Here is a 17,094-nt window from a genome sequence, read left to right as displayed (position 1 = left end):
TCAACTACAGGCTCAGCAGGTGCAGAATGACAGTTTAATGTGCCTTTAGTCATTTATGGGTCCCTGGCATTGTCTATTTAGGAGATTGAACCTCAGTGAAAAAAAAAAATCCCAAGGGTTATCACTGCCTGCTGTGTCCTGCATAATATCTGTGAAGCAAATGGGGAAAAGTTTCCACTGAAGTGGAAGGCAGAGGTGGAGCAGCTGTCTGCTGAATTTGAAGAGCCAGATACAAGGACTATAAGAAGAACTCAGCACAGAGCTACACATCTCAGGGAGGCTTTGAAAGACCATTTTAATAGTAAGCCAGAGTAGTGTGTGTTACTGTAGTGTGCTCTATCTGGCCTTGCTCTTTTTCAGCCCAGCATGAATCTTGTAGCGAGTACTGTGTGTATAGGAATATAACATTATCAGTGCACCTATTAATATCTGAGAATGTTATGGGTGCTCTGACAAAATGAAGTAACAGAAAATTGATGGTTGTCAGACATGATCAGCACCAGTCAACATATGTTGCGAACAAATAAAGATGAATTATGTTCCAAAAAACAGAGTTTTATTCTGTAACATGAACCAGGCAAATAAAAAAACCATTTAGAACTTAGCAAAACTTAATAAATTAAGGGAAAGAACAGTCATTTCCACTTCAGGTACACGTACACCAACCATGGCTTTCACAGGTCAGCGTCTGTACAGCTGTGATTGTTTTTAATGTCCTCTTAGGTGGAGTGGTAGGGGTAGTGCAGCAGCCCCTGATGTCATGTAGAATGTTGGGGCGGGGGGGGGGTCAAGTAGGAAGGTCCCAACATTGAGTTGGCTATGGGCTGCAAAGAGAGGAGAGCATGGAATTCTTGGACCTGCAGGTCCACCAGAGTCTGCCACATCTCTGTTTGCTGCTCGAGAAGCCCCATTATGTCCTGGTGCATCTCCCTCTCCTTTTCCTGCATGGACTCCAGCGAGTGCATTTTTTTTGCCTGCTAATCTGTGATAACCTCAGGGACGGAGATGATATGGGGAGCGTAGAAACATTTGCACCTGTGGGGGAGATAAAAAGGGAGAGTAAAATTTAAGATGATACATTTCTGAGAACAAAAGGGATACTCTTTTACAGTGAATCAAGCAATTCACAGCAGACAGCACCTGTGCTTTAGGTACAAGGTCGCATTTTACCTTTTATATTGAGCACCTGCCAGTATACATCACACATGGCTGGGCAACAGAATTCGGTTTCCAGGCAGCCATGGTAAGGCACAGGGTACGCGGGGTTGGCTTCTTATGCATAACATGTGGGAATGGTTTCAAACTGCAGCGCTATCCTTTCCCATAGCGAGCAGTGGGTTGGGTTTCACATTTAAAAGGAGGGGCTTCAGTTTTCGGGTGGATGTGCAGCACACACCTCCCCCCACCCCACCACATGGCTATTCTCCAGGATGATCCCTTTTAGCTAAGCGCAAACAGCCCAGCATGAACGGGGTCTTTTTACTGTTGCCTTACAAAAATTCCCCTATTTCAACCAGGTGACCATGAATGATATCACTCTCCTGAGGCTAACACAGAAAGATATAGACCGAATGTTGCTTGAATGTGACCAAAACCCAGGACCATTCGCTGCCATGCTTTATGCTGCAATGATTCCAGAATACTTGCTATTGACTTGCCGTGGTAAAGTGTCCTACCGTGGAGGACGAAATAACGCAGCCCTCCCCAGGAATCTTCTGCAAAGGCTTTCAGAGTACCTCCAGGAGAGCTTCATGGAGATGTCCCTGGAGGATTCCCGCTCCATCCCCAGACATGTGAACGGACTTTTCCAGTAGCTATACTGGCCTCAAATGCATCCCAATTCTTCAGGGCAAATCAAACATTAAACACTATTGCTTTTAAACCCTGTACTGTAGTTACAAATGTGCACTCACCAGAGCTGCCTTCTCCGGCTTCAGGGTCGGGGATCCAGCCTTCAGAGGGTATTGGGTCCAGGGTGATGAAAAGGTTCTGGCTGCCGGGGAGAACGGATTCACCGCTTGCCTGCTGCGCATTCTCCTCCTCCTCATCCACAAAATCCTCCTCCCTGTTGTGTGAGACTCTCCCCTGGCAGGTGTCCACAGACAGTGGTGAGGTAGTGGTAGGGTGCCCCCTAGAATGCCATGCAACTGATCATAGAAGTGGCATGTATGGGGCTCTGACCCGGAGCACCCGTTTGCCTCCTTTGTCTTTTGTAGGTTTGCCTGAGCTCTTTAACTTTCAAGCAGCACTGCTGTGTGTCCCTCTTGTAGCCTCTCTCCACCATGCCCTGTGAGATTTTGCCAAATATATTGACATTTCTTCTTTTTGCTCGGAGTTCTGCCTGCACAGATCCTTCTCCCCATACAACAATCAGATCCAGTGTTTCCCTTTCGATCCATGCTGGAGCTCGTTTGCAATTCTGGGGGGACTGCATGGTCACTTGTGATGCTGAGCTCGCCACACTGACCAAACAGGAAATGAAATTCAAAAGGTACATAGAAAAGCTTTTTCTGTGTACCTGGCTAGTGCATCGGAGTTCAAAGTGCTGTCCAGAGCAGTCACAATGGAGCACTCTGGGATAGCTCCCAGAGGCCAATACCACCGATTTGCATCCACACTACCCCACAATTTGACCCAGCAAGGTCGATTTTAATGCTACTCCCCTCACCGGGGAGGAGTATAGAAGTGGATTTTAAGAGCCCTTTAAGTAGATGGAATGGGGTTGGTTGTGTGGACACATCCATTTTAAAATCGACCTAACGTGGCTAAATTCAAACTAACCCCGTAGCGTAGACCAGGGGCAAAGAGTCCTGAAAGGGGTACAGTAGTCTGGAAAGGTGGAGAGACACTGCCATACAGCAACTGTGCCTCAGGAATTGACTCTAATCAGAAACCACGGCAGAGAACAAACTTCAGCTGCTTGCACAGTTCCCATGCAATAAACCACTGCCACTACACAGAACCTTGCATAACAAAATCTAACAACACAGCATGTCTTCCCAAGACTGAACATTTGCTCTCACACTAAGAAAAAGAACTTGGAAGACTATACGTAACAGCACCGCCTGGTGACACCTGCCATAACAATACAGTTAACCTGTGTCACCAACTTTTACAAGAATTATACACCTAGAATTAGAATGTCTGCACTTCAAGCTGGGGTATGATTTCCAGCTCGAGGAGACACACCTCTGCGAGCTCTAATTGAGCTAGTGTGTTAAAAATAAGAGTGTAGCCATGGCAGCATGAGGACCAGGAGGGGCTAGCCACCCCAAGCATGTGCCTACAGTCATAGATGGGATTGTACTCGGGGCAGCTAGCTCCCCCTGCTGCTCATGCCACACAGCTACAAGCTATTTTTAGCTGAGGTAGCACAGGTATGTCTCCTTGAGCTGAGAATCACCCCCTCCAGCCCAAAGTGTAGACACCCCCTAGTGTCAGAGAAATAGCACCCACAATCAGCTCAGACATCTAAGGATTGTCACGTGACCCAATGTGACAGCATTATAAAGGCTCTGTCTATACTGCAACCCTGTTGGGGAACCCAGTTACAGTGTAGTATAAACCAAACAGGTTACACCATGGTTCCATTAAGATGGAACCTTAACCATGTCCTCAAATCATCCTAAAACTTTAAGCCATCCCTAACCAGTCATTTTTGATATTTTCAAAGACATGGTTACAACTTGGAGTCCAAACAAGCTGAAGTTCTTTTTAACTCATGCAGGGCAGCTCTTAGAGTTGCATGTACAGAGATAAAGCAGGAGCAACGGCTAGGTCAGACCTAGAAATGACTTGATATGCTGGTGCTGCTCAATTTCTCCATCTTTATGATGAGTTTCCCTTTTAAGGATAAGGTTCTATTTTCCATTCCTCCACAGTTTCAATTTCCTTTGTATATCAGAGACTTTTCTTTGCATATGGTCAAACTGTGCCTCTTGAAACACTCAGAAGATTATTTCTCTTAAAGCAGAATCAGTTTCATAATTTACAAGGATGCCAAAGCTGATTCTGATGGCATTCACCAAGGGTTATATCATTTGAGGTATGTAATTCAGAAAGACCTCGGCCACAGAAGAAACCTCATATAATAGGTTTTTGGAAGCCAACATGCATGGAGACTGTCTTGATTTTTCATCCAGCACTAAATAGTGATAATTCCTTGGTTGAATCTAGTTTGGAGAACAAACCTGTTACCTGATAAATAATGTCACCTGAAGCTCGTATTATGAATCTTCCACTCTCTCCTGATTGCTGTTTTCAGACTTTTTTTTATTCCTGGTGAATATTGGCAACTAGAAGTTCTCCAGTTTTGGCAACTGCAGAAATTCAGTGGTCCAACTGCTTGGATATTCCAAATATGGCTAATTTCACCAAGGCTAAAGTTATTTTGAACATTTGAAATGATACATGGTGGTATTTTGTGCCACCACAATATCAGTCTGGTCATTGTGAAAAATGTACCTGATGATTCTTGAAATAATGAGACATTATTTATTTAGGTCATTTACATCTTCTGTCATATGTGAATCTGGTCTTTCACTGTGAATTACTATTTAAATAAGACCTGGATTCTTGATGACTTCTTATCCTGACTTATAAGGCTTATTACCTTGTGCTCTTTTGTCAATATGAAATAGGGCAACTAGAGAGGTTTCATAGTTGTAGACAGTTGTGACAGAGGCCCATTGGCAAAGGGTCCCCTGTTCTTTGTAAACAGCTCTCACCTCAGATCTGACAAACTCATCACACCAAACACGTCTTGCAGGGTATTCATCCATAAGGGATATCACATGATGTGTCTACAGAAAGCTCATAACTTGTCAAGACTCCTAATCATTGTGAGATGTATGTATGGGTAATACTTAAGGGACAATATATTTATATTGAAAATATGCTTTATGAACTTGGAATAAAAATTAAAGATTAGTCACCAGGATGTCTCGATAACTGTCTATTCCGGCAAGGGGGTGTTGTCACCCTGCCCTGTCTGGCCACTGATGCAATGCCAGGCACAACTGTTTTGCATTGCACAATACAAAGACTTTCAATGGGAAATCATCAGAAACAAGGACAGTCAAAACCACTTAAAAGTAAAAAAGAATCTTTACAACAAAACAGGAGTTCACCCTGTCTATGAATAAAAACAAAAGATTTCTTCTCACTCTGTTATACTGAGAGCAAGACACCCTGCATCCATTCACTGAGGAAACCCCTTGAGGTGTTGGGATCAGGAGGCATTCATGAACACTTGTATTCTGTTTTGTCTGAAATCAGCCAGCTCTGCAAAAGACAGAACTTTTGGGGGTGGGGGTGGGGGGGAATCTATTTTATTAGATAGGAAAGGTTATCATTGACCCAGCGTAGACCCAGGTTGGCATTTTATGTTTTGTATTGTAACCATTTGTTTCCATCTCTCAACTTTCTAGTTAAATATTGATTTTTTTCTTAAATATAACTTACTTTGGTTTATTCTAAGTGTGCACAAGTGCTGCTCCTTCCCTGGACTTCTTCCTACAACTCCTGGTCCCCCCCATTTCTCTGGAAGTACCAGATCCAAACCCTCTTCCCTCCTTTAAGGGAGCAACTACCACTTACACATCTCTGCAGCCTCCAGAGGGAATGACTGCCCTTTCCCAGCAGGAATCCCTGTCTGTTGCCAGCTTCCTGGCTTTATAGGCCCCACCTATTCCTGCACAGCTACACCTGCTTGCAGTCAATTCCCTGCTCCCTGGCTCTTCCTCCAGGTGCAGCTGGTGGAGTTAATAGGCCTACCAGGCCACCTTAACCCCTTCCAGTCCTGCCTGGGGTGGACACACCATCCCACGGTGCACCTACTGTTAACCTGAAAGGTGAAGAAAGGGCAGGTATAAGCCCAGAGGAGAGTCCTGAGTAACTGAAGGTCTGGCAGTGTCAGGAAGCTGACACCCAGCTACCACAAGAAAGACTCCTTCTCACTAAATGCAGGGAATAACAAGGTGACTCACAGTCCTGAGTACCCCGAGAATGTCACAACAGTCATTGCAAGCGAGCTCTGCCGGGGGAGAGGATTTTTCACTACCATATGCCCATTGCAGTGGAACTTCAGACTACAGACTTTGAATGTGCACATCATCTATTCGGCTGATTGATGTGCCAGAAGCTCTTAGAAATTCACCAATGGTTTGTACCAGCATTAATGCTATGTATGGACTTTCAAGGCTACCAACCTGACAACACAAATTTATCCTCTTTATCTCGTGATTCCTCAACACACTAGTTCCATTTCCACATACTGGTCTCAACTTCAGGTGCTATAAATGTGCCTTTCCCAAGGGCCAGGTTCTGATCCCCTTATTCCTGTTAGATAGTACCTTACTCCACAAATAGTCAGTGGAGGAAAGGAGCTACTCAATATGAGTGAAACCATCAAAATCGGGCCCTGAATGAGATTCTTTCCCCGCTGGCTAGTTCATTGTCTCTTTTGAATTTCTCTTGCTGTAGTTGGCATGTTTTTCCTATTACAGGGAAGGTACCTTGTTGTGAGTCTGACATTCCATATCTGCAGTATGGTTTTTTTCTCTCTAAGGGTTCGTCTACACAGCGAAATTGACAGACTAGCTATTGCAGCATAAACTATTCCACAGTAATGATTCCAGAATAGTTCCCCATGTGGACACTCTAATTCCAAAATAAGAATGTCCACATAGGGCACTGTGATGGGGCAGTTGGAAGGGGTTAAAGAGCTCCTCTGGTCACAGTTAGCCCCCTCTCCTCTCCACCGTGCTGATGAGGCTTGTCAAGCCTTGGAAGGGCAAGGCCCTTAAAAGGATCATCCCAGTTCAGTGAGAGGTGGCACTTGGAAGCAGAGCTAGAGTTCCCAGCCCCAGGAAGCAAGCGTTACTTACTGGGAAAACTGCTTCACAGCCCTGGCTGACCAAGCCCTCTGAGGGAAAAGGGGGAACAGCTTTTCTTTTTGGAGTCCTGAGGCTCAACCTGGGTGTTTGGATACACCCACATCCACTCCCAGGAACTGTTTCTCCCTTACACTGCATGGGGCTGCAGGGTCACTGCCTTTTATGTGCTGTGGAAGTATTTTGCTTTTTTCATTGGGAGTACTTTTCACCCCTAGGGACAGGGGGAGATTCCCTAAGAGCCACAGTAGGAGGGCTGTGCCCTGAACTCTGAAACTAATCTCCAGGAACACTGTTGTCCAGGGAAGGAGGTCCTAGACAAGAGAGATGTCCATCCTTGCCCCAAGGGTTGTATAACCTATCACAGGTGCCATTCCAAAATAGCTGTTGAATAATAGCTTATTCCTCAATAGCTGTTCCAGTCAATGACCCCTTGCAGACAAGCCCTAAGCAAAAGGTTCTCTATCTTATCACTGCTCTATGATTTGTGTTTATACGGCACACCTGCAGTTTATTCTTGCCTGACTCATTGTCTTTGGCAAGAAGTGCCAAGATTTTAAGTCCTCTGAAGTGTTGTTGGAGTTCCATCAGGTCTCTTTAACTGTCCAGATAATCATAATAATCTTAATTATTAATAATTATAGTTATTATAATTAAGATAGATCACAATTATCTTCTGTTTTAACTTCATCTTCCAGGTCAGCAAAGCTGCAAGCCTTTCCTAAAGTTCTTGGCTGCGTGGTGAATTTGTCTATGGATTCTGTCTGGTGTTGTGCTAGGTTCCAAAACAGGTATCTGGCACATGACAGATTTCTCTCTGAAATGAAACATACTGTTAGTGCTTCCCAGCATGTCTCAGTCACTTCTTCTGGCACGTTCTCATTCCTTTCATATGCTTTCCAGCAATAGCACACTTTTTACCTTTGCTGACTCTTCACTTGAGATGTCTATATATACCGTGCTCAGCCATCGAAAGCCACCAGTACCATAAGTCAGGTACAGATATTTATCGCTGCCCGTGTAAACTGAGGAAATTAATGATAGCGACTCACTCAGTTTTGCTTAATGCAAAAATGAAAATGAAATCTCCTTCCATATTCTAGTCAAGAGCTCCACCATTTGGGCATTAGTGACCAGTTTTTACAGATCCAACTAGCTGGTGTACTTCTCCCGCCAAACATCAATGCTCACTCCACCACAGTTCAAGTAGTATCCTCCTCCATCTGGTTCAGAAATGTGCCAATTTCAGTTTCCCCAATTCTCACTTACACCAGGGACAGGGTAAGTCCCTACGTGGCCCCATAATACAAGGCCCTTCCCGTCTCACAGACAAGAACAGAGTAAACTGAGAAGCAGACCCTCTGCTCCTTTCAAGGGTGTAGAAACAGGATGGACCTTAGCTGGGTGGCTGGTGAATTCCAATATACTTTCCTGAGTCTGGATATGAGCAACTGATGCTCACTTACACGAAGGTCCTGGCAGTAAACTGGAGTAAATGTAATTTATGCCCATGTTAAAGCCCCTTTGAACTGCCAGAGTGGAGTAAAGGGGCCTTAGTATAAATGAGAACGAGGCCTTATTCCCTGTCTGCACTTGGGGCCAAGAACACCAGACATACATGGATGTGTATTGTGGGCAAGTGCTCTGTCAATTCTCACCTCCGCGAGCCTGCATGGAGATACCTTTCTGTAAAAGCCTTTCCTCCCACCCTTCTCCTTCAAACTATTTCTCATAGAGGAAATATTTTTATGAAAAAAGTTACTTTTGTTTGTAAAAAGCGATTTCAGTAGAAGCACTGTAAGTGGGAAGCCTAGAGGGAAGAGTATCAAAAATACACGACTGTCTCCAACTCAAATTTATTTTATCACAATCTGATGCTCCAGGGCACGAGATATTTGTTTTGTTTGGACCATAATAACCCTTCTTAAGTGGTTCCCAGACACACCCCGGGAGTGTGATTCCAGCACAACAATACATGTCCTGTCATGCTTTGCTGCTCTAGTGAATCAGAGAAATTTGTTGGAAAAGAATCACTGTAGCCTCATTCAGCCAGGGCAGGATAACTGCTTCTCCTCCTCAATGCGCACACGTTGTGATGTACTCTTGAGGTGAAAGCCTGGCCCCATTTAAATCAATGTCATACCAAAACTCCCTTCAATAAGGCCAAGAGTTCACCTTTGGTATTTCTTTGTTCATTAAAGGTATCCCAGAATGCATCACTGTGTCTTGTTATAAATACTCTGATATCTGGGATGTCACATTGTAATAATAAATAACACTAGTTCCTCTTATATAGCACTTTTTCATCAGGATGTTTCAAAGAACTTTAACAAAGGAGGAAATATCATTACCCCCATTTTACAGATGGAGAAACTGAGGCACACTGTAGGATCTCTTCACTGAACCAGGAAACACCAAGAGGATTTTGTGGGGAAAAGGAATTTAAAAAAAAAGTCAAACCCGATTTGTGTACTTCATGCTTTCCACAGCATGATTAGTGGGGACAGCACATAATTCAACTGCAGAAGTCATGGCTACAGGATGTCATTGAGGACTTAGCAAGACTCAAAAAAGGAACTTGATTTTTTATATGGGTAAAAAGAATATCCAAAGGTATAATCATTAATGCTAACAAGTTTTGGAAGGGACATAAAACCTCATGCTTCAGGATTTAAGACAACTTTTAAGTGCTAAAGATCAGGGTGAGATCTTCATGGAGAGCAGATTATCCCCACATCTGCCTACCATTGGGTTCTTAAACCTTCCTCTGAAGCAGCTGGTGCTGGCCCCTGTCAGAACCAGGACACTGGACTAGATGGCCTCACAGGTCTGGCAGTTCTTATGCACTTATTCAATACTATCGAGGTTTCTCTTTCTGTGTATTTCTACTTAACCATTTTCATGGCATCTGAACACAGTGGGTGTACTTCAGTTGTCATTTTCATTCTGTGAGTCACCTTTAACTGATGGGGCATTCTTCCCATGTCTCTTCCCGTTTCCATTTCAAGTTATTTTTACCTCCCATCTCTAAGCCGTCCTTATTTACAACTTATTGGCTACTGGTCCTTGCAGCCAACATTTGATGTGATTTGATTATGATGTCCTTTAGGATCTTCCAGCCTATTTCCATTCTCATCAATATTAATCATCTACACCCCCCCCCCCAACGCATCTTGCTCACTAGTTAGCTTCATCCTCCAGAATTTGCTTAGCTGAAGACTACCACATTGTAGTGCTGTGCTCAGTCAATCCATTCCTTAGTGTTATGAGTGTGAGTAGTTTGTGGCCACTGCCCCAAGCTTCCTTACTGTAGTTTCACACTCAATCAGTTCTTTCCTAATTCTAAGAAGAAAACCAGGGTGACTTCTCCTTTGCCAAGATTCTCTACTTTGTGAACCATAAAAATGGCCTTTATGTAATGTATACACCTGGGCTGTGATGCTTCTTTGAATGGACTTCATACTCCAGAGCTTTGCAACCCAACCTGACCCAACAGGACCCGAATACAAGTGTCAAACCGAGGTTGGGTTGGGTCTGAAAACAACCCAACCCTCCCAGGCTGAGGTTGGGTCATCCCTGCTCACCTCCTCCTGTCGGTGGGGTCGGCGCTACAGTGGCTGCATGCCCAGCTCCTGCCAGCCACTGCCACCTCACTGCTCCCTGTGCATGCTGCACACACAGTGCAGCAGGAGGCAGTGGTTGGCAGGAGCTGGGCACGCAGCCTCCACGCTGACCCTCCAGGCAGGAGTTGGCACGGGGATCGGCAGCAGGAAGCTCCTCCCAGGCCAAGCCCCAAGGACGAAGCCGCAGAGCTGACACTGGTTCCGGGAGGAATGTCAGATTTGGGTCAAGCTGGGTCTAAAAACGACTTGACACTCTCAGGGGAAACAAGGTGGGGGAGGTAATGTCTTTTATTGGACCAACTTCTGTTGGTGAGAGAGACAATATGTGCTAACTAGGGCTGTTGATTAATGACAGTTAACTCTCACGATTAACTCAAAAAACTTAATCACGATTAATCGCAGTTTTATTTGCACTGTTAAACCATAGAATACCAATTGAAATTTATTAAATATGTTGGATGTTTTTCTACATTTTCAAGTATATTGATTTCAGTTACAACACGGAATAAAAAGCGTACACTGCTCACTTTATATTATTATTAGGGCTGTCAAGCAATTAAAAAAATTGATCATGATTAATCGTGAGATTAATCGCACTGTTAAACAATAGAATACCATTTATTTAAATATTTTGGATGTTTTCTACACTTCCAAATATATTAATTTGAATTACAACACAGAATACAAAGCGTACAGTGCTCACTTTATATTTTTGATTACAAATATTTGCACTGTAAAAAACAAAAGAAATAGTATATTTCAATTCACCTAATACAAGTACTGTAGTGCAATCTCTTTATGATGAAAGTTGAACTTAAAAATGTAGATTTTTTTGGTTACATAACTGCACTCAAAAACAAAACAATGCAAAATTTTAGCACCTACAAGTCCACTCGGTCCTACTTTTCATTCAGCCAATCGTTAAGACAAACAAGTTTGTTTACATATACGGGAGATAATGCTGCCCACTTCTTATTTACAATGTCACCAGAAAGTGAGAACAGGCATTCTCATGGGACTTTTTTAGCTGGCGTTGCAAGGTATTTACGTACCAGATATGCTAAACATTCATATTCTCCTTCATGCTTCAGCCATCATTCCAGAGGACATGCTTCCATGCTGATGATGCTCGTTAAAAAATAATGTGTTAATTAAATTTGTGACTGAACTTCGTGGGGGAGAATTGTATGTCCCTTGCTCTGTTTTACCTGCATTCTGCCATATATTTCATGTTTCAGAGTAGCAGCCGTGTTAGTCTGTATTCGCAAAAAGAAAAGGAGTACTTGTGGCACCTTAGAGACTAACCAATTTATTTGAGCATGAGCTTTCGTGAGCTACAGCTCACTTCATCGGATGAAGTGAGCTGTAGCTCACGAAAGCTCATGCTCAAATAAATTGGTTAGTCTCTAAGGTGCCACAAGTACTCCTTTTCTTTTTGCATATATTTCATGTTACAGTGGCCTCGGATGATGACTCAGAACATGTTGTTCATTTTAAGAATACTTTCGCTGCAGATTTGGTAAAATGCAAAGAAGGTACCAACAGAGCTGTCCCTTGGGTAGGGCGAACTGGGTCGACCGCTCCGGGCCCCGTGCTTTGGGGGGGACCCTGCAAGCCGGTGCGATTGGCTAGCATGGTCGGTCCCAGAAGACATAGGCACGGGAACTAGGGCTGGCTTTCAGCACCCCTATTAAAAATGTTCCAGCACCACTGCCGGAAGACAAATCCATCACTTCCGCAGGGCCTGCCATCTTGTTGACAGTTAGGAGAGACAGCCCCCAGCTCGGCCGCCCGCCTTTTGATGCAGCGAGTCCCTCACCCTGGCCGGAGCCCTGAGCAGCCATGGCGCTATATTGCCAACAATAGCCCTGCAGTAGGCGCCGGCAACTGCCAGCAGCAGCAGGCGGCCCACCACCAGGCCAGATACATCTTGCTGGCCGAGCTGCCGATGCAGAGAGGGCCCCCAAACCGGCGGAGCCTGATTTGTCCCAGGCCCCACACCCCCTAGGGACAGCCCTGGGTACCAATGTGAGATTCTAAAGATAGTTGCAGCACTTGACCCAAGGTTTAAGAATCTGAAGTGCAGTCCAAAATCTGAGAGGGATGAGGTGTGGAGCATGCTTTCAGAAGTCTTAAAAGAGCAACACTCCAATGCAGAAGCTACAGAACCCAAACCACAAAAAAAGAAAATCAGCCTTCTGCTGGTGGCATTTGACTCAGATGATGAAAATGAACAAGCATTGGTCCGCATTGCTTTGGATTATTATTGAGCAGAACCTGTCATCAGCATGGACACATGTCCTCTGGAATGGTGGTTGAAGCATGAAGGGACATATGAATCTTTAGCGCATCTGGCGTGTAAATATCTTGCTACACCGGCTACAACAGTGCCATGTGAATGCCTCTTCTCACTTTCAGGTGACATTGTGAACAAGAAGCGGGCAGCATTATCTCCTGCAAATGTATACAAACTTGTTTCTCTGAGTGATTGGCTGAACAAGAAATAGGACTGACTAGACTTGTAGGCCCTAAAGTTTTACACAGTTTTATTTTTGAATGCAGTTATTTTTTGTACACAATTCTACATTTGTAAGTTCAACTTTCATGATAAAGAGATTGCACTACAGTACTTGTATTAGGTGAATTGAAAAATACTATTTCTTTTAATTTTTACAGTGCAAATATTTGTAATAAAAAATAAATATAAAGTGAGCACTGTATACTTTGTATTCTGTGTTGTAACTGAAATCAATATGTTTGAAAATGTGGAAAACATCCAAAAATATTTAAATAAATTGTATTCTATTATTGTTTAACAGTGTGATTAATCACACGATTAATCGTGATTAATTTGTTTAATCGCTTGACAGCCCTAGTGCTAACTACTTATGCTAAACAATCTGATCCACATTGCATTTAGCTGGGAGGCTCGGAGAACCTTTCCCAGACCTGAAGAAGAGCTCTGTGTGGCTCGAAAGCTTCTCTCTCTCACCAACAGAAATTGGTCCAGTAAAAGATCTTAACTTACCCACCTTGCCTCTCTAATATCCTAGGACTGACATGGCTACAACTATACTGCATTTGACACTCTGGGTCAGGTTTTTTCCCAGGTATGGTCTAGGTCAGGCTTTAAAATCAGGCCTGAGCAGACCTCTAGACGGGGTAGTTACAATGCCCCGTGAATAAAACGTAGTTCTGAGTGTCTTAAGAGTTGGTCAAGAAATTTCTCATGAGCACTATTAATCTGTTAGGTACTTACATTACTACAGTATCTGAGGACCTCACTCTCTTTAATGCATTTATCCCTAGAACACCTGTGTGAAGTAGGGAAGTCTATTATCTTGTTTTTATTGATGAGCAACTGAGCCACAGAGAGACTCAGGGCTTGTCTACATTTGAAACACTACAGCTGCCGTGTTGTCACTGCACCGCTGTAGCACTTTGGTGTAGACACTCATTACAGCAGTGGGAGGGGTTCTCTCATTGGCCTACTTAATCCACTTCCCCGAGAGGCAGTAGCTAGGTTGACAGAAGAATTCTTCCATGGACCTAGCACTGTGTAGACTAGGGCTTAGGTCATCTTAACTACTTTGCTCAAGAGTGTGGATTTTGCACACCCGAGTGATGTAGCTGGGTCGACTTAACTTCTGAGCGTAGACCTGGCCTACATGATTTACCCAAGGTCATCCAGGAAGGCTACAGTGGATCAGGTAATTGAAAATAGGTCTCCTGAGGCCCAGGCTAGCGCTTTATCCACTGGACTATCCTCCTCCCAAAACCTACAGCAGACAGTATTGTAACCTGCCTACATGCTCCTCCAAAGAATGTCACCACAACATTGGGCTTAAAATAAGACCCTCAGTTCATTTTTGCAGGATCAGGGCCTCAGTCTGCATGTTTATTCAGACCTAGATTTTTTCCATCAATGAGCACAACCCAGGCAGGGGCAAGCAGCTCTGTTCACTGCCACCACCGACGATGGCTCCAGACTGGGAAATCAGACTCAGGCCTGTTAGGATATAGATATTCAGGCCTGTCTGTAAAGGCCTGTACTCTAAGAATTTAGGGGTATTCTTATCACTTGGCTAGTTCTAGAAGTATAAAAGAAAGAATCAAAATCACTGTCTGCTGGTGTAAGGGCCCTCTCTTACTGTGACAGTCTGAGGCCCTGTGCTTAGGCTAAGGCCTTTGGCTAAGCAGCAGAGGCAGCCATAAGCTAGGAAGCGAACGGTCACATCCTCACATTCCAAACTGGTCACATTGAAATAAGGTGCTATTGGGCTGTCCTGAATACAATCCTGTCCTGATAATGCCTATCACCTCCAGAGAAAGGGAAGTGCCTAGAAAATGTAAAAGGAAACAGCATCCTGTCTGGCAAGAACTCACTTATCAATACTGGGATGTGAAATCCTCACTTCTGTATTGTTTTGTCATTATAGTTCCCACTTTGCTATTGTTTGTCTGTATAATCTCTGTCTGGTTCTGTGATTGTTCCTGTCTGCTGTATAATTAATTTTGCTGGGTGTAAACTAATTAAGGTGGTGGGATATAATTGGTTACATAATCATGTTACAATATGTTAGGATTGGTTAGTTAAATTTCAGGAAAATGATTGGTTAAGGTATAGCTAAGCAGAACTGAAGTTTTACTATATAATCTGTAGTCAATGAGGAAGTGAGTGGGCCTTGATGGGAGGGGGTGGGTGTGTGTAAGGGGGAAATGGGAACAGGGAATGAGGGTAAGGAAATTGGAACCATGTTTTGCTAAAGGGGGAAATGGGAACAGGAAATGGGAGTAAGGAAACTGGAATCCTGTTTGGTTAAAGGGAGAAATGGGAACAGGGACACAGGTGTAAGGCTCTGTGGTGTCAGAGCTGGGAAGGAGGATACTAAGGAAGGAAACTGGAATCATGCTTGCTGGAAGTTCACCCCAATAAACATCGAATTGTTTGCACCTTTGGACTTCGGGTATTGTTGCTCTCTGTTCATGCGAGAAGAACCAGGGAAGTAAGTGGGTGAAGGAATAAGCCCCCTAACAAGGCCTCAGTACAGAACATTAACATGGAGGAGCATGTCCCCAGGGAGTTCACGTTCCTAATTAAGCATCATTATTTCTGGAAAGAATTTTTTGTGGGTGATCATTGCACCTGCACTTTTTAATTGGGAGTTAGTTGGTTCAAAGCAGAGATATCGCTGTAATTGCTGCTGACTAGTCTGTACAAAGCTTTTTGGTCTCAAGACCCAAGGACTTCCCTTATCAAATAATTCTGTAGCTAAGCTGGCTTTTTATCTATAACATAACTGGGGGAAGACCTGTAAAGGACCTGAGAGTGAAAGGATGCTGCAGCTGGAAAGTAATACCACAAAGATGACTGAGAGGAACCATAAATTGCAGATCAGAAGTTAAAATGCAGAATAGAGTACAGAATAGACTAGATTAAGAACCATTTGAGAGAATGAGCATATAAATCCATATAGAATGAGCTCTGAAACCACCACAACGGAACACAGCTGTTAACTTTGCTAGTTTAAACACCCTACCCTATGTTAAGGAAGTCAGAGTGTATCTGAGACTTCGGCTAATCATCCAGATCTCTTACCATGAATCCGTCCTTCCAATCCTAAATACAGTGCAGCTCTGAGCCAAAGTTATAGTGACTGTCCAGTGTAAGGGGTCCAGTGCCAATAAGAACTGGACTAGAAGCTAGTACAGAATCCCCTACTTTCTGATGAGCTGAGAAGGCAAATCATACACCAAATCCATCACAAACATGAACAAACCTGAAAAGCTCAAGTTCTTTCAAAAGATGCAGGGCTTTAACCTAGAGAAGACATAACACTGACCCTTGAGAAGGAAGGAGGATTCAGAGGATCCACTCTGCTCCCAGATCCTGCACCTCTTTTCTGTGGAACCTCCGACAAATGAGTCTCTGTAAGCAACATCTAATGGGGGAGAACTATAACTAGTCTTTTATGCACGAGTCTGACAATCTCAGCTAAGAGTTTGGCTAATAGTTAATTTGAGCTGCTGAATTTAAGCACTAAGTGAAAATCTGCTTAATCCTGTGTTCCAGCATAAAACTGTAATTTGATAGTATAGCATGACAGGCTCCTCACCTGTGTCAGAGACTTCACAGCTGACCATCACTAGAGTCAACGGAAAACCACAGCAGGGAGAAGGAAATGGGACACAGCACGATGGACTACTTTGGCTTTCCCAGGCCAATAGACAGGGCACACTGCTCTGATCAGTTTCCATCAGCTTCTAAAACAAAGAAGGTAAGTGCTATGAAAGGGCACAAAAGGGTGGGACTCAGGAGACCTGAGTTATTGTCTCAGCTCTACCACTGGCCTAATGGGTGACCTTGGGCAAGTCACGTCCCCTCACTGTGCCTCGGTTTCCCCCACCCTTTGTCTTCTCTACATTCTAAGCTCTCTGCGGCAGGGCTTGACTCTCACTATGTGTTGGCAAAGTGCCTAGCACAATGGGGCCCTGATCTTGGTTGCAGCTTCTGGGCACTACAGGAATAAAAACAATACCTATGGGTGGAGCTCGAGTCTAGTTTTGTCCCCAAGTTA

At 43.9% G+C, this 17,094-nt stretch overlaps 1 long non-coding RNA gene across 2 annotated transcripts in view; it reads right to left on the bottom strand.

Moving 5' to 3' along the window:
* LOC141994491 (uncharacterized) overlaps positions 1–17,094 on the bottom strand; it is a 51,236-nt gene extending 34,142 nt beyond the window's left edge. For both annotated transcript variants that reach the window (XR_012641143.1, XR_012641144.1), the window contains exon 1: positions 16,633–17,094. This is a non-coding gene — a long non-coding RNA (uncharacterized LOC141994491). The remainder of the gene's footprint in view (positions 1–16,632) is intronic.

The sequence above is a fragment of the Natator depressus genome, chromosome 10 (genome assembly GCF_965152275.1).
Source record: "Natator depressus isolate rNatDep1 chromosome 10, rNatDep2.hap1, whole genome shotgun sequence".
In the NCBI taxonomy this organism is placed as follows: Eukaryota; Metazoa; Chordata; order Testudines; family Cheloniidae; genus Natator; species Natator depressus.
This window is presented reverse-complemented; position numbering and strand designations above follow the sequence as displayed.